This window comes from Liolophura sinensis, chromosome 3 (assembly GCF_032854445.1).
Source record: "Liolophura sinensis isolate JHLJ2023 chromosome 3, CUHK_Ljap_v2, whole genome shotgun sequence".
Classification (NCBI taxonomy): Eukaryota; Metazoa; Mollusca; class Polyplacophora; order Chitonida; family Chitonidae; genus Liolophura; species Liolophura sinensis.
In genome coordinates this window covers 19,767,259-19,786,572 of record NC_088297.1, presented here as the reverse complement: position 1 = coordinate 19,786,572, position 19,314 = coordinate 19,767,259, and the positions used below count along the sequence as shown (strand labels likewise).

The 19,314-nt window shown below is 38.8% G+C and overlaps 2 long non-coding RNA genes across 2 annotated transcripts; both read left to right on the top strand.

The window, feature by feature from the left end:
* Nucleotides 1-12,259: 12,259 nt before the first annotated feature.
* Nucleotides 12,260-15,396, top strand: LOC135463558 (uncharacterized). The gene is made up of 3 exons (XR_010443557.1): nucleotides 12,260-12,397; nucleotides 14,177-14,383; nucleotides 15,253-15,396. It is a non-coding gene; the product is annotated as an uncharacterized LOC135463558 (long non-coding RNA).
* A 509-nt stretch (nucleotides 15,397-15,905) lies between these two features.
* On the top strand, nucleotides 15,906-18,162 carry LOC135463612 (uncharacterized). The gene is made up of 3 exons (XR_010443560.1): nucleotides 15,906-16,040; nucleotides 16,342-16,488; nucleotides 18,019-18,162. It is a non-coding gene; the product is annotated as an uncharacterized LOC135463612 (long non-coding RNA).
* Nucleotides 18,163-19,314: the final 1,152 nt, after the last annotated feature.

The window sequence follows — 19,314 nt, the reverse complement described above, 5'->3', positions numbered from 1 at the left end:
CTTATATGACGGCGGCCAGCATTATGGTGGGAAGAAGCCGGGCAGAGACAGTGGCGAACCTACGACCATCCGCAAGTTGCCGCAAGATCTGCCCACGTAAGGCTGGAGAGGAAGCCAGCATAAGCTGAACTTAAACTTGGAGCGCCCGCATTGGTGAGAGGCCCCTGGGTCATTGCACTGTGCTGGCGTGCCCCTGTTCATTTAAAATAGGTTCTACAAGAGTTATAGCATTTCCGAGTTTTAACAGCGGTGACGTCCCTTATTGGAGTTAAAGAATGTGACGTAACAAAATTCTGATAGCAGTGTTTCTTGAGTACATAAAATATTTATTTTAATGTTGCTTGATGACATAGCGACCGCTTCGGTGGCGTTATGACTATAGGTTAGGTATTAAAATCCAGCTCTTGTTTTGGGGGGTTTGAAGTCATCAGTAAGGTCTGGCATGGGGGTTTCCATCACACATAAAGTTGATTGCCGCCAAATCGTTAAAAAAAATCTGGATTACGGTTTTAAACAGAGGCTAAACAAATATTTTCAATACGACGGCTACATCACAGAATGTAAAATCACAGCCGTGACGACAGTGTGATAATTATTGTCACAATATTGCCACAGGTATTACCAATGGTCCGAGTGCTTGTGAATTTATCTCAGTTAGGACCGAGTACATGGTTAAAAAGTAACAACATCTACGCTCTCCTAACCTCATGGCTTAAGCACAATTAGACAAAAGAAATGCAGCCATTGTTAGTTACAAATTGAGTAGACGTCTCAGGTCAGGACTCACTCCAAACACTGAATCCAACTCTCTCTCTCTTTTCTTTTTTCGCCCAGAAGAAGGATGTTAGCAATCAGACCTGGTTCTCTCTGAGTCGTAATCCTACAGTGTCTAGAAACACCCGCTGTGATTTCCCAGACGAATGGAAGGTCAAGTAGGAAACTACAAAAGTCCATGGCATTTAGGGTTTAGCCATCCACAGTATTTCATGTATGAAAACACGTTAATTTCACTCCCTCCTGTCTAGTTACGCAGCAGGATGTGTTTTCCAATAGCGTAGTAAATGAAAGTAACACCTACATCTGTGAGCAGGTGATCGCCCTAGAAAGACTGCCTGGATTCATGATTGTCACCAACAAGAAGGCGACCAAACACGGGTATTATAGTCCCTAGCTCGTTTGTACACTGATAGGTATTGGCCACCTTTTCAGAGCTTTTTTTAAAGACTTGCATTTTTATTGATTTCAAATTGTGCACAAACTGAATTGTACAGTAGAATTCTATTTATAAAAAATAGTAAACATAGACAGAAACTATTAGGACTAAATTAAACGGAATCTTGTAGTTGTCCATTTTGGAACATTCCGCACCTTATTACTTTGCCTTGTGTTTTGGCCTCCAATGGTATGGGATGTGTTTATTGGTGGAAAAAGTAACTCTCCCTTTCGTTTTTGGACAAAATCATACAAATTAATGGATGGAAACTACTATCTAGTTTGACCCATTCTCACATATTGCTTCATACAATTTACCTTTATGGTATTCCACATTTCTGGTCAAATGTTAAGTTTCTTTCTGCGCTCTGAAATTTTTTCTCCTTCAGTTTGACCCTCAAGCCAATTGAGAGTGTGCAATTCTCTTTTAAAGCAAATGACAGTGAATAAGGGATAACGTTTACGCCCATAAAAGGTTCTGTTTGTGCTTATCGGAACTGTTAAAGGCTAGGCGTCCGATAAGACACATTTGAACCATTAAGTTTCCCAACCAGTTGGTTAAATTGATACTCTTTTTGACGTTAAATCTGTTTCCAGTGACAAATTCGTTTTGTCAATTTGAGACAAAATCACGACAGCCGAGAGCATGGATTCCTACTCATAATTTAACGACATTTCAATAACCTGTCGAATAATCTGGGGATTTGAAATGTCAATCTGAAATTGTGATGTAGTACCTGAAACTAGTGCTATCAATCATGTTTTAAAAACACTCTGTCAATAAAGAGCGGAAATTGCATCTGTCATTTTTTGTTTTTACCCACCTATTATCAATTCACTGTCGTTCTTATAATTCCCACATAAAAGCGACGGCTGATTGCCTGACATTTAAATTATCAGCAATGAACGTTATTGAGTTTGTAAAAATGACAGCAGCAGAACGAGTCCTCCTCAGTCTTTCCGTACTGAATTTTTTATAGCAACCATCATTAGAAGCGAGTCACATTTTAGCTTAGAGGAGAAAACAGGCACAAGTAGAAATGGTTCACATCGTGTAGCATTAACCTGGTTTTAAGCGTAATGGAGTACATTCGTTTTTATAATCCTGACAAATCCGGACTGGCATTACCAGTCGATCAGTTTCTGGAGACCACAACCTTTATTTAATATAAAATACAAAAAAGTGCATATCCTAAATAGTTTATGTATAAATTGTAGCATTGTTATATTAAATGTTTGCTTATATGCTACACATGCAGTATGAGACTTCGGGCGAATGTATATAGTATACTCTTTTACAGGTATAAATGTGTAGTACATTTAAGGGAAATCTGTTAGCAAACAGTTTCAAGCAGGACACTTCCATCGGAAACAATGTGATTCTATTTGTGATCTGTAGGCTCTTTGAGCACATTGCAAGGGAGAGAACAAATATTCTCCGCACTCCCGAATATGCATAACTTAGGTTGCCTCCCTTGGGTGATGTTACACAATTGATTTATTTATGTATTTATTTTACTGGTGTTTTACACCGTACTCAAGAATATTTCGCTTATGCGACGGCGGCCACCATTATGGTGGGAGGATAGCGGGCAGAGCCCGGGAGAACCCCAAAACTATTCCGAACCATTTTGTAGACGAGTTCATTGGTTTACTTTTTAATTTATGTTGTAAATTTGTCTAACTTCAACATTAACAAATATGTATCATCTTTTACGTGGTAAAATTTTATATCACCTTGTGTACTTCCATATTTGTCCACAAGATATAAAAATCAATGTAGCATTATCTCGATTTTTCAGTGTTGCTGTCGAAAGGAAAATCAGATCATTTTGTCACCATGAAATCCTTCATGTGGGCGAAGAGTAACATCGAACAGAAATTCAGTTTAATCCCAAAAACAGGCAACATTCTGACAGTTTTACCCATGTGCAACGTAACATTTCACGAATTTTAGTGTGTCACCAATCATTAATGGCATAGTGCCCGTATTTTCTATCAGAGACTAAACATTATTATCGTTGTCAATGCGTAATCATTGATTAATTTTATATTCACCAATTTACAATATATATATCACACAGAGGTGAACCGATATAGGTCAATATTTGCTGGAATAACGCTCCACAAAGCTTGCTCTATCCCAGCGTAGTTATTAATTAATACTGATGACGGTTACGGTGAATTATACACCACAGATAACAGATTCTGTTAAAGAAATATGAAAGAAAACGAAATATCCATGATCCATGTATCCTACTGTGTGAACACTACGTGATAAGCATCTGTTGCAGGCGTTCAAATGTTAGTTTTAATTTAAACATGTGGAAGGCTTACTCCTGATTTGTGTTTATAATATATTTATAAGCAATTATTTTGGCAAAAGATCAAATAAAAAATCACAACATCCTATGATCCTAATCCAATGATATGGCGGTATACTTCTGATCACAACGTATGAGGTGCTCATCGTTCACTTTTGGAACATCATTCCTGTGATATTTTAACGAATGATTTTTTGAAAGAAATATAGTGCCCCTGCCGGTGTGAACGATACCTGGACTTCTAAAAGATTTTTTGTTTGTTTATTTTTGGTGCACGTAGGTATATTTACACTGGACCGAATTATCCTCTGTCACTTCCATACAGTAAATCCACGTTGTCCACGTAGCCTTGCAAATGCATATGTATCGTTTTTAAAATGCCTAAGCTTAATAAAGATTTGAAAATAACTTTATTGTCGACACTTAGCACTGTGTACCATGTAGCACATGTCGTAAACAGTTCCAAAAAACCTACTGCACTGCAGCAAGCTTTAATACCTGGAAAAAAAGCAACAGCATTTTTTAAACCCAGAAGCATGAATGTCATCATAAAATAATATAAATATTCAAAAGTCTGTAGAGATAAATCATTATTCACCTTTAAGTGCAAAAGCCCTAATAAGTTGATTCCAAAAATATATTATATAAACTAATAGAACTTATAGAGCCAAGTAAGCACTACTAAAATATAGCCGCTAAAGCAGCGATACAGAGGGTCAAGACGGTTACTTCCGGTTAATTGCATGGTGCCTTTATACATTGCGATAGAAATAGCTTAATTAGAAAGTTGACACTCTTCCTAGCCATGAATCGACCTGTGAACAATGTTTGACGGAATGTAACCTCACTGTTTTTAACACAGTTTCGCGATTTTCCGCATGCATACAGCGCATATATAGCCCTTTTTTGCGATTTTCACCTTTACAGCTGTAAAACAGTTTTCTGCCACGTGACCTGCAAATATGGACGAAACTGCGCTTTTCCCCACATTGATCACAGTTTGTGACAACAGCACACATTACAGGAAAGAAACAAGACCAGATCCTTGACCAGGACGTCAAACTAAACCAGGGAGCATGCATGAATCTTCAAATAAAAAAAAAACCCTCCTCACTTGTCATCATTTCCGCTGTTTCAGCTAAAATCTAACTTGCTCACACAATGCATCCTTTTTTTCTAAATAGTCTCTAGGAAAGAGTTCTTACGTGTGATAAGTTTGAAGTCAATCGGATATGAGAGGAAGTATCTGTCGAATGTTTTGGTATTTATCCAATATGACCGCCAGGTCATGTTATTCAGGACTAATTTTTTGCTCTCTAAAATTCATCTCTAGATCTGCCAGGCTGTTTTACCTGCAGAGGTCTTTCAATTTTGAAAAATGAAAAAATGGCGACCTTTTTGGGACATCTTACTTCCAGTTTGCAGGCATCACTTCCGGTTATGTAAAATTTGTCAACTTGTCTTAAGATGATGTCAGGCCTGAAGACTGCGTATCTACCTATATTTGTTAAAGGGAAATACTTTCCGGTTATTCAAAGACTGTATATTCGGAATCAGCGTTCACAACTGCATCACATTCGACTTTTTTCTCACGGTGAAGGTTTTTGGCAAAACCGAGTTTTTTGGACACATGAAATTCTTACCCAGTAGCGAGCTTGTATTATTTAAAACTGTAAAGTCCTCGTGAACAAATTGAACATCTCTAGGCTTTGTGCAACTGCGGTTTTATTTCTGGTTCAATCGCATCACCTGTTCTAACGTATAATTTACTTATCCGAAAGGTAGCCAAACTAGATTGACAAACATTTTAATGTGCCGACTTCGAAATGGCTGCAGTAATCTCAATGGTGATCTATTAGACAAATTCCTTTCTGATTCTGCAAAATGTGCTTGTGGCCACAAGTATGAAAATGCTGAACATTAGCTGTTAAAATGTCATCTGTATGATGCACGGGGGGTAAAACTAATGGATGGTGTTAAGACTTCGGGTTATTCTGGTGTTATTACGCCTGTTACGATACTTTTTGGGGACGACACATTTTCGGCAAAATCTAATAAAATAATTATGCAACATATGGGTTGCTTTATTAATGAAAGCCGGAGATTTAATTAAGCAGTGTGTATTTATATCATCAGTTTCAGAAACAAAAACATCTGTAATTCTAGATTACAACCTAGATGCATATTTAGCTGTATAAGTTTAGGATATTTTCTAAAAGATTGTTCCTAGATATCTGTCGATTTTCCTATTTATTCAAGCGCATGTCTGTATTATATCGCCCATTTTGAATTGTTGATATGTAGCCCATTCAGCACTACACGTATCCAACAAAAACACTTTCTCTTGCACATGTAACTCGTTAGTCTGATTACATTGTACATATATACACACATACTGTCATTCACCTGTCAAACTGTTGTATTCACCAAATGGGTCACAGTATAAATCACGGCTTATGGTGCGCCTAAAGATTACAATATAAAGACTATACAAAAATGAAAACAAAATGGGTAACCAACATTATGGTGGGAGGAAAGCGGGAGGTGGAGGGTAGGGGCGTGGGAGAGTATTTCGCTATCTTTGATAAAGCATGTACATGTAGAACACACGAATTGGTCTTACTGATGTAATACATCATGAGACATGATGTGAGAGACCAGAACAAAATGTGGCTTAACATGACATGAGCAGCTCACGAAATCTCTCCATAAGTCTGGGGTAATATGATGTGGGCAGCTCAAAGCCTTTCACGTGTAAATGTTGAACGACCGACGTGAGGCTGGTGTAATATGACGTGGACAGCTTGTAAAGCCCTTCGCGGGTGAATGTTGAACGCCCGACGTGAGGCTGGTTTAATATGATGTGGGCAACTCAAAGCCCTTCACGGGTAAATGTTGAACGTCTGACGTGAGGCTGGTGTAATATGACATGGGCAGCTTATAAAGCCCTTCACGGGTGAATGTTGAACGCCCGACGTGAGGCTGGTGTAATTTGACGTGGGCAGCTTATATAGCCCTTCGCGGGTTAATGTTGAACACCCGACGTGAGGCTTGTGTAATATGATGTGGGCAGCTCAAAGCCCTTCGCGGGTAAGTGTTGAACGCCTGCCATGAGGCTGGTTTAATATGATGTGGGCAACTCAAAGCCCTTCACGGGTGAATGTTGAACGACCGACGTGAGGCTGGTTTAATATGATGTGGGCAACTCAAAGCCCTTCGCGGGTAAATGTTGAACGCCCGACGTGAGGCTGGTGTAATATGACGTGGGCAGCTTATAAAGCCCTTCGCGGGTGAATGTTGAACGACGGACGTGAGGCTGGTGTAATATGACGTGGGCAGCTTAAAAAGCCCTTTACGGGTAAATGTTGAACGCCCGACGTGAGGCTGGTGTAATATGATGTGGGCAACTCAAAGCCCTTCACGGTTAAATTTTGATCGACAGACGTGAGGCTGGTGTAATATGACGTGGGCAGCTTATAAAGCCCTTCGCGGGTGAATGTTGAACGACCGACGTGAGGCTGGTTTAATATGATGTGGGCAACTCAAAGCCCTTCACGGGTGAATGTTGAACGACCGACGTGAGACTAGTGTAATATGACGTGGGCAGCTTATAAAGCTCTTCGCGGGTAAATGTTGAACGACCGACGTGAGGCTTGTGTAATATGATGTGGGCAACTAAAAGCCCTTCACGGGTAAATTTTGAACGACCGACGTGAGGCTGGTGTAATAGGACGTGGGCAGCTTATAAAGCCCTTCACAGGTGAATGTTGAACGCCCGACGTGAGGCTGGTGTAATATGATGTGGGCAACTCAAAGCCCTTCGCGGGTAAATGTTGAACGACCGACGTGAGGCTGGTGTAATATGACTTGGGCAGCTCATAAAGCCCTTCACGGGTGAATGTTGAACGCCCGACATAAGACTGGTGTAATATCACTTGGGCATTGGATTCCCTGAGTCTATATACACAGGTAGAACGTTTAACAAAAGCCAGTGTGATATATGATATTGGACCTTTGCAGGCAAGTTTCGAGTGTACTTGTATCCGTAAGATAAGGCTGGTATGGTATGTCATAATGAATTCATCCAAGCGCAAATAACCAGTTGCTGAATACATAGGACAGGCACAGAATGTCACATAAACAGGTCATTCATTTCTTTATGTACTTTACAAACTATTCACGTCCCAAAGCCCATAGGTGAAAAAGAAATCAGGGGAGAAATGTCGAAATTACGATAATATCTCGTAAGTACGAGAATATTTTATCGTAATTTACGAGAATATAGCCTCGTCACAGAAGCGCCCCCAGGTGTTGAATTTTAGAACTATGGACATGTTGTCATTAATTTGTCATGTATGAAGTCTATAGGTGGAGTATTAATAGTGACATAGGTCAGAGAACTATTCAGACTGCTCTAGTGCAATTGACCGAGGCACCGTCTGGTGTGGAATTGTGGACGAGATAGATATTTAGACTGCTTTTCACAGAAGCACCCCCTGGTGTTACCATATAGAAGTATGGGCTTGGCTTGATAGGCTGCAATGTCTTTAATATACCATGCATATATTGGTATATGCTAATAACCAACTTCTAACTGCGAAACGCCGAACTTCTAGTATTTATGTCCAAGTGTAGTGCTAGACTTTCTGTCGCTTCAACAATCCCTCAGTTTGTCGCCTATTTTGCAACAATGCACACGCATTTTTTTCTTGCAAATACCAATACGAGATAGCTTACCAGACTTTCTTTTGTTGTACTTACAAGAAAATACGGAATTTCGTAATTACGAGAAAATTTGCCGTGTTTTCGACTTTTTCAGACATTTATGGGCTTCTGTACATAAGTTTTTAGTTAGTAGATCTAAATTGTCCGTGAGCTATATGCAAACAATAGTTCATCTCAAATAGCTGGAGCACGACCGAGCTACACGAAGGTATTCTTCAAAATGTAGGCCAGACAACAAGTATCAGTGGGTACCTCGGAAACCAGATATCTCTTAATTACAAGTTAAACTTACATGTGGAACTTTCAAGTGGAACTGTCGTCTGAAGTTTTGCTTAGTTCATATGCGGGCAGTAACTATGTAAGTAAACTGTGGCTAGAGTTAAGGTGTCTGGGCGGTTCAATATGTTCAATATATCCCGGAAGATCTAATACGTGTAAAGAATTAATTTGTGGGAAGGTCTCACTTCTGGTGAGAATTTCTCCTTGGTGGAAAATTACACCAAGACAAAATATTGTGAACCTGGCCATGGCTTATACCATCAGGCGATTTCTCATCGTGATATTTACAAGTGTTACACTCGGTAAGTCATCTGCTGCTTATTTATGTATTTATTGGATTGATGTATATCAGGATAAAAATATAGTACATGTACATGTTCGAATGTTTTTGAGTTTGAAATTGATTTACTTTCGATCTATTAACAAAAATTAATGAAACATACAAATGGCTTACTTTTATGTGCGGTTATGATATCGCACTCACGTAATAAGTAATGTCGCAAAGACGACCTCCTGTACAGGTATGCTACGTGATTAATCGGCGCAAACAATATATGGAGAAAGTTTTTGTAGCAGTATTCATCAATAATTATGGTTCTGGAAAATATGCGAGTAGATGTGCAAGATATAGTAGGCATTTGAAGTACATTTCGTACATATATGACGGAAAGAAAACGAGTTATATACATATATAAATGTGAATACATTCTACATAACACTGTGTCTGTGTTGTGAGACAGTCTGGAGAAATTTGAAGTAACGTATGTATAGAGATGCACAATGAAGAAAAAGAATAAAGGCGACCTGATGAAGGTAGTGAGAACACACATTTTTAAACGGAGGAACTTAAAAGAAAGAACTGGTGCAATATGCTCAGTGTATGATTATATCTTAATCCCAGTAAGACTAAATGTATGGTGTTTATTGTATATTGTATTGTTTATTGATTTCATGCATTTGCTTAGAACATACATTGCGTCTTTCCAACATCATTGGCAACTGCTAGCTGCTTCTCTTTACAAGATTTCGCCCTCTTTTCGTACTTTATATACTTTCTTTGTTGTTTGATGGTTTGTCTTTTTTGTCGTTTTGGAAATTGGCTTTGCGATTATTGACCTGGAACTTTCTTATTGGTTGACGGCTGGTATACGAATGTCTGTTTCGACGCACAGATTCTTGCTCCATATACAGATTTGCTATACAAATGCTCAGCACTCTAACACAAATAGTTTTAACTGGTTTAAACTATTCAGTTTTCATTCCACAATGTTCAAAATATATATGCAAAGTCCTTTTATTTGGCTCTAAACACTTGATTTTCATGGATAATAAACCTCTTGTCAAATGTGGCCATACATTTATTAATAAAACAAAGAGATTTTCCGACCATGGTAATTGCAATGGCCATGACCTATATTTATATTTGAAAGATTATATAACTGTCTATACAGGTACAGGTATGAATCTTACACACAGATTTTAAGTAATTATCGCATTTTAAAGGACCTTCGTCAGATAAAATGGCTAGATTTGACGTTCACAGTCTTTACAGTAGTATTACACACGACCAATACAACTAGAGGCCATACAATACTGGCTTACTTCAATCCCTAGCTCACTTCACCAACGTCTTAAAAGTAAGTTTATCATTGATTGTATTGAATTCAATTTCAACAATATTTTTTTGGCTTCAATGATGAATACTATATGCAAATTACCGTACTATCTTGGAAACAAAAATGGCCCCAGTATTGACAATGTTGTTCATGGGGTTTTTGAAATTAAATTCCATGAAACTGTGTATTGGCAATACGGAACTGTGTGCAGTAAAATCTTTAAAAGAAAAACCGTGACAGTGCCATAGGTCTGGACAATGTATTAATTAACCACACATTGTTGTACTTTATTCATTTAATGTACATAATCAACTGTATTATTGTTTTGTCCTTGGAGTAGTAATAACATTTTTTTTCATCTTTCACTGTATATGTCCTGATTACAACACTCTGGCATGTCTGTGCTTGAAGATTTGTTGTCTAAGTGACCATTTACTCCCTGGAAATTCCCCTGTATAAAACTTGGCGATCTGCTATACTTCATTCTTTGATGAGAAAAAGACGTTCGAAACTGCAGTTGGAACACAAAGATGTAGAAGATCTATGGATTATTTGTTCATTTTTGTGTTGAGGAGATTTTCTATAGAGTCTGCAAAAATCCTCTGTAAACAAACTAATTAAATTAGTCTCATCATAAAGTCTGGTGCCGTCATCAGAATACTTCAGTGGTGGCAGCATGGACTTCCCCTGCCGCAAGAAGACACACCTAATGTCTCCTCGTCTTAATATGAATGAAATGCATACATACATACAGCTCTTTATCCCATAGCATCTGCAGATTGGACTTTAAAGCTTGGCATACACAGAAGCTTAAAACCCAACCCAGCTCGACAGGACGATATGGGAGTTCCCCACAATGGGAGCTATTTTTTGCAGATATAATTAAAATGTTTCCATGCATATCGGTTTAACAATCAGACAAATTAGCCCACGTCGCAAATTAGAGAAACCATTGCCTGTACAATTATTTTCAAAACCGAAACGTAGGCGTGTGTACACTAAAAGCTGATCCTGACTGTATCCGAATTCCAGTTTGGGGACAGCTTTGCAAGAACTGTGAGTATGGATGCCATAAAGAAACAGAATTATGCACCGGAAAGTGTAATCCTGGCTGGGACGGTCCCACTTGCTCGAGACGTAAGTAACAAGACATCAAATGCAAGTACTCATATACATGCTGTGTGATCTGTAGCAAGAATTCTTGCAGAAATTAACCAATTTCCATCCGTCAACAGTTCTTATATAAACTAAGTTGAATACAAGAAATTCGCGGTAAGACTGAAAATAAAACGATATAGTGATGATTTGTACATCGCAACACATGGTCATATTTTCACTCTTCGTGGCAATTTCCTTTTCATCAAGCCTTGAGCCGAAACGTAGTGAAACAGTTCTCACCAAAACGCCTGGAAGGGCCACATGCGCCTCATTGATTAACGTGCCAGCGCGATGATCTAAGACCCTCTCATCAGTGCGGTCGATGTGAGTTCCAGTCCCGCTCATGTCGAATTCCTTTCCGACCGTTCGTGGGAAGGTCTGTCAGCACATGCAACTTTCGGGTAGTCTTGGGTTTCCCCCGGGCTCTGTGCTATTTCGCACCACCATAATGCTGGCCGTTGTCTGAGTGAAATGATCTTGAGCAAAACACCAATCAAATCAATAAACAACACATTTCAAACAAACAAGTTTCATCGCAGATGTCCACAGACATTTGGCATATTGATCATATTTGAAATATAAAAACTCAGAGCAAAGAGAGTAAATTCAGGATGGCGACGACAGTGTGATAAACATAAAGTAGATATGACCCGCTTTGTCAACATGACAGTAATCCGAAAACATGTCAAGCCATACTCTAACTTCAGTTCTTTGCAATTATAGTACCGGTTTCCTCTCACAATAATGCTGGCCGCCGTCGTATAACTGAAATATTCTTGAGTACGACGTAAAACACCAATCAAATAAATAATTAAATAACAGTTATTGTACTTGTGATGACAGGAAATGTGGCGTTAGGACAAAGCACGACGCAGTCTTCGGTTTATAGCGAATCCGGTTTCAGCTTCGTCTCCAGACTCGCCGTTGACGGTAGGACTGGACATATGTTTCACAACAAACCGTATACATGTTCTCACACCGAAAGAAATACGCAACCCGCATTCTGGACAGTTAAGCTGGATCGAGAGTACAGCGTCTACAGGTTCAGGATATATAACAGGAATGATGTGGACTGTCCATTGTGTAAGTTATCATATATATATTTATATATACTAATCCCATAATTTGCCTGTGTCAGTGATATAACAACAGTGATGTAAAGTTTCAACATTCCACGCGTTATATAAATAAACCGCAGTTTTCACTCGTCACCTGAACTTTCATTGACAAGTTAATCCAATGAAAAAGTACAACTGCATACTGTACTACTACTATTGTTTGTTACCGTGAAAAAAAATCCCGGCGAGCGATCACTTACTACACCGTGATACCGGTTTCCAACAGTTTCTTGGTGCCGAATACTTTAATTTTTTGGACACTGGATATCCAGAAAATTTATTATCATGAAATGTACAAAAAAGCAAAGATTGGTGAAACAAAATTAAGCGCTTGATGCTGTACGCCTAAAACAATATACTTACACGAGTTCAACGCTCGACGACGGCAGCTAATCTCGGTCTCAGCTTTTCACGAAATTAACACCTACAAACTAACCTTAATACTTTGCAGAGCACCGAGAACTTGTGTCGTGTGTATGATCTGGTCTGTAACTCATGTACATTAGGATTATTCTTAGATCTATTTCATTCCATTTGATATATCGAACATCACAATTGGTGACCTTTAGATTCAACATCATGTCTACCACCACAGGGGGAGTCCACAACACAACCAAAACCAAGCCCTTTGAAACATCGTAGACATTGTTTTCCTGCATTTCTTGCCAAGTTCCAAGATGGTTAGTAAGACCAATAAATAAGCTTTGGGCGAATTGTTCGCGTTAAAAACCTAAATTTAAATATTTCGTTCAGTTTGATTTCCGAGATCACCGCTCCTTGCACACTGCAAGTCATTTTGTGACATCAGTTGTCATAGAGATATGACCTTGATTTAGCTCACAATTTTGGAACCAAATGTTTAGATAAATGAGCTATTATGAATGCTGATATTTTCGAGAAAAAAATAATGCATTAAGCCAGTCATCTTATCGTAAACTAATGGACTGGTTTTCTGATAACAAAGATGGCAGATTTCCTCATTTTTTTCTGGAACCATATTCACTGAAATCTGTTATTCGGCTCCAACTGGTTCACGTATATGGATATCAGTTCGCATCTCATTTACATAGTTGTCAAAGCAAACAAACCCATTTTGCCTATTTAAAATTACAGTGTAATTTGTTACAGTGTAGCTTGACGAGGAAGTTCTAAAGCATTACCAATACCCCTGCTACTTTACCGTACATTCTAATACATTGTTGATACCTTAACATTCAGGTCTGAAGGAAATTTTTGCAAACCTTACTTATGTAGCGAATGCCTGTGCCTTCATCCACAATCTTCAAATCTTCCCAGCCTGTTGTTGACCCATGTAACTGTGGCACCTGTCAAAATTTCGCACCGCCATCAGGGATAAAATTTCAGCTACAGCTTTTCAAGCACACGCAAGCACACGTGTGATCAGGGGAAGTCATACTGACAATAGTAAGATAAACTTCCTTACCCCATTTTCATGTGTGTGTGTTTGCCAGTGTTACAACTTATACCCAGAAGAAATCACCTGATTCACACCCAATGAATAGGAAAAGGAAAACGCTTGGAAAAAAAAATCAAGCTAGAAAGTTCTGAAAATTAGTGCTAAAAATAGTTGGAACTACATGTCTATATGAACGTTCTTTCCGAATCGCGGAAATATTAATTGTCGTCTGTGAAGAAGAAATGAACCAAGTAATTATGTCTAATGGGAGCACAGAAGTAATATACTGACTGGATGAATTCCGATAAACTTTATGTTGCTTTTCAGGTTATCGCCGACTTAACGGCTTTACCCTATCCGTGGGTAGCTCCTCCCAGAATTACAAGGACTGTTACCACGACACCACCACAGCCCAATCAGGTCCCGGGAACATCATTACCAAAGCTTGTGTAAATGGTCCTATATTTGGAGACACTGTGAAGATTATGATAACTAATTCCGAACCACTTACTCTCTGTGAAGTACAGATTTTCGGTAAGTTATGTGTTTTTGTTAATAGACACATAGTACATGCTGTGGGGTGGAATATTAGGAATTGTCAGCTTTATTCATTGTCTGCCCGGCATCAATGAAAACTGATGACCGCTCCTCTCTTGTGTGTTACCGGCTTTATTTCTTATTTGTATAATTTCTTACATACCTTTGTCTTTGGGAGTTAGTGTTAAACGTTGTTTTGGAAATGGATCTTGCGATTACCGATTTGGAACGCCCTTTACGGACTACGAATGGTACAGGAATGTCGGACTTGACGCTTATATTTAGAAAAACAATATGCTGACAATTCCTGATATCCTACAACATACACTGAAAGAAAGTGTACATATGCTTGCTCATGTCGATGAACTTTTACGTCGATGGCGGAGCAATCGATCGTCAGATTGTTTACTTTACAAGGAAGCGAACGTTCGAGGGAACGCAAAGAAATGCTAGTTCTCGTCGGCGTAGGATATTACCTTGTGAGCGTAACGTTACCTGCCTTGAGCGTTTTGACGGTACTTTTAATAAAATATCATGTGACCGCTTATTGGCCTCTGAAAAAAAAGAATCACTATAGGGGCTATAATAACGTCAGTTGTACATATGAAGCTAAATTTTGTTCTTTCGTCACCCTGTACTCGAGCTAAGAAGGTCAACAACATACGTATATTGTGGTGCTGTTGTCGTGTCCTTAGCTCTGTCCACACGTGAGGAAAGCCATGAGGTCAGCCTGCTACAAATAAACTACGTCGTAATACGAACCAAAAAAGTGATTTGAGTGAAATATGAAGTGTCAAAATAACACATACCCACAAACGTTTTTTTTTAAGATGTCTCAGTGTTTTCACAACGTCTGTATGTATTAGTGTGTACCCCTGGGACGTATGGACAAGAGTGTGAGAACAGATGTGGGAACTGTGCCGAGGGACCCTCTGTCTGTAACACAATATCCGGGCACTGTCCGCAAAGAACACCCAGGTGCATGCCGGGATACTCCGGTCTGAAATGTGACATGGGTGAGTATAACAGTTTGTGTTTTATCTCGTTTAGCATAACAAGTTGTACTCCTGTATAATTTAAGTGCCCCACAACGTCATTATCGACGTCTGTTCACCGTTTCCAACGCGATCGACTTTGTCGCTAGGCTTTAGGTCCAAGTTTGATCCTACATTTGATTTCGAATAAGATCAATAGAGAATACGTATTCCTCGGGAAAAGCTACAGCGAATCATAAAAGAACTTGTTGACATAATTCTGCTGCAATACATATTCTGTCATATACTTTCGATCTTCGTATATTTACTAAATGAAAGATACGATTGTGAAGACATCTTTACTTTTTACATATTTTCACTTTGTAGGAGCGCCAGCTTTTCACTACACTGTACTAACATGTTGTATACTTTATTGATATCTGTGAACTTGGATATTATTGTACTCCTTACACTTTCCGATAGTTTCTTGTCGCCTGCTACATCTGAATATTTTGTGTCCTTACATACAGCATGCACAGCAGGGAAGTACGGAGCAGATTGTGAGGAGAGATGCGCACATTGTGCTGACAACCAATTATCATGTGACACTGCAACCGGGAACTGTTCAAACACAACACCCAGATGCATGCCGGGATACTATGGTCCGAGGTGTGACACAGGTAAGTCCACTGTTTACGGTGATGAAGACAATTTTTCATACAAACAGCTAGACTCTGTAAAAGAGACTATGAACATATCGGGACATCTCTTCAGTGATTTTTTTGACCAGTGTAAAATTGCAAACGGCGTCTATTAAATATATGACGGTCCTTTTACACCAGCTGAACTGTTTTAACGTTTCTTTGGTGGATATGACATGAGTTATGTCAAACATTTATAGTGTCGCCGTGCTAAGGTTTTTGAATTACCTTCATATCTGGTGTAATACACTTGACTCGTTCGTAAATGTGGTTCCTTTAGCTTGCTACGGCTCATATGGTCCGGACTGTGGGACGAGATGTGGTCACTGTGCTGAGTTACCGACTGTCTGTAACGCTACATCCGGGACCTGTGCTGAGAGAACACCGAGGTGCATGCCTGGATACACGGGTGTAAAATGTGACACAGGTTGGTCTAGCTCGGTATCATCTCTGATAATATTTGGAATCGCTCGCTCACTTTTGAATATTTATGTATATATTTATTTGTTTTTTATTTGGTGTTTAACGCAGTACGCCAGAATATTTCAAACTGTCGATTTCACAGGAGTACAATACAGTTCAAAACCCAGTGAATGATTCCTAAGTCAAATACACCATAAGTATCTCCGTCGCGCGTTGAGTGAAAACATCCGGTCATTAAGACCCATTATTTTCTAAACCAGATCCAAATTTGCAGATAAACGAGCCCGGTTTCAACCAATCTCGAGAAAAGTCTCAGAAATGGTAGTGGAGAAATTTAATTTCTTTATCAGACGCTTTTGAAATGTATTTCTCACCTATGAGGATATGATCATTTTGATGCTAGACCTGCTCTTGGACAGTTGGGGGTCTATATCTTCATTGCAGTATAATGAAATAGAGGCAATATCAAGGAAACTAATTTTATAGGATTTTCTTAGGGCAGTTTTGATATGCAATACAGAATACAGCAATCTAGAACAGTAATAACGGTGTAATTGGTGGCAATGACGCACACGTAACCATTGAAAGTTTCTTGTTAATTTACCCAATTTTGGGTTTTATTCATACGTGTTAAAGCAAATACTTCATAATAGCAACATGGACAACCTAAAGCACCACGACATAAGCAGACACAGGAAAACACAGATACAGTGATATTAATTGGAATTTATTTTACTGGTCTAGTATTACTGAGAATACCATTTCATCATTACATTAAATAAACATTTGACACAAATAATGCCAAGAAACCAAATCCTTCAGGGACAAGTATTCCACAAGCACAATCCTGTTTTATGCAGATGCACAACAGAAAAGGCGTAGGCTTGAAGAGTATATCTAGACCAGCGCTGACAGATGAAATACTGTTAACTCTTGATAATTTAAGTCACTTAGGGCTTTTTTCTGATTGTTCATGTAAATATTTATAAGGTAGCACTATTACTTAAGTAAAACAAAGCAGTGCTGTTAAGTTTATTTTATTAGACTTCACTGGTGTAGAATTTCTCAAAATGCTGTTTCTCCATCACAACTAATAAACAGATACATAAAAACAATGCACGAGTACTCAGCTTCCGAGACCTATGTTAAAGCGACAGAATCATGGTTTATGCAAGTATACAAAACAAAACAACACTAAGAATAAAACTAGAGCAGCGACAACAGTGTGATGTCTGGCAGATGCTCAGCGTTACACCGGTTTCGTGCATCTAACCAGAAGCGATCCAGATTCTCGCTTGTACAGAACTGAAATGCTTACATAAACTATTATTGAAGTGGATTTTACAGTTATGCTTTCTTGTGCCAAAAAAATAATAATTGTCACATGTCTGATTTGCTAATCTCTATTGAATGTTGGGTTGTGAGTTGACAATTTCAGATGGCATTTTTATACAGTGAATATTAATGTTTTATTATTATTAACATAAATATTAATATTCATAGTTAATATTAACTCCCATTTCTTTTCTATCAGAATGCACACGGGGAACTTTTGGTACAAATTGTGAAGAAAACTGTGGCTTCTGTGCCGAAGGGAACGCTGCCTGCAACGCTACATCTGGACACTGTCCCGACAGAGAGCCGCGGTGTGCACTAGGGTACTCTGGTCTAAAGTGTTCTACAGGTATGTCTCAGCATGTTGAAAAATGGTTTTAAAAAACATTTTACAAAAAGAAAATCAGGGGTCATCATTTTAAAACGGTAATTATATATATAAAAACCACAACCATACCATAGAAACTTATGGTAAAATCATTGTTTGAGAAAATGTACAACAAATATCAGGCTAAACAACGGGGGCGAACAGCATACGACCCTATTTCCAGGCTCCCAATTTTGTCTAGTTTATTCACGCATTCACTTTTATTTATCAGTCGACTCTCAGGATTACACGGGAGTAATTGCCGGAAGTGCTGTGGGAATATCATTTGTCTTTATCATCGGAGTCGTCATCATTGTTGTGGTGATGTAAGTTGGAACATGTTTAAATTCATGTCCAATCGTTTTATGATTTATAATAGTAGCAAACATGTAACTGATTCACATGTGTCGTAAGATATTTTATTTCTGACACCATGCCCAAAATGAACTCCCTTTTATCCCAGACTCGTCTGCACAGCTAGTGCGAAAATGGAGAAAAGCTCAAAAATGCGAGCTGACTGGTGCCAGTGACAGTCGTAGACGCATGCCTTGCTTCTGTTTGAAGAAATTGCGCGAAAAAAAAAATTATTTTTTTGGTAGCTACGACACATTGATAAGTGTTTTGCATAGTACCTCTTGTACCTTCGCCACTCGAATCACAATTACATATTTGCACCTAATTTGATAAACCTTTATGATAACATATTGGAAATAGTATTCAGTCTAGCTGTATTTAGTAATGCAAAAGGCTAGGTGGGGATTGGGGCGTACTAACATATGTTAGCCGAGTGACGTTTTAGATTGACAGTACAGAAGCGCTAAATATAGGGTTTTGTTTTTCGCTGCATGACCATTCCTTGTTTTTCATTAGCAGGAGGAAGCCCAGAAATGTTCAGACAGGTGGCGCTGAGGACTCTGGACCAAACAGTACACCATTTCAAGAGAGCAGTTCTATTGCTCCGCACGCCAACGGTAGAAGAATTTCTGAGCCAACAAGCCAGCGTGATACGGGCGAAGGAAATTCTAATGAAGACCACAACTACGAGCCCATTCGTCAAAATACCACTGGTGTGCACCAAAATACATTTTCCTGTTGACTTAAAACAGTAGAAACGTGTAATAAAAGTAC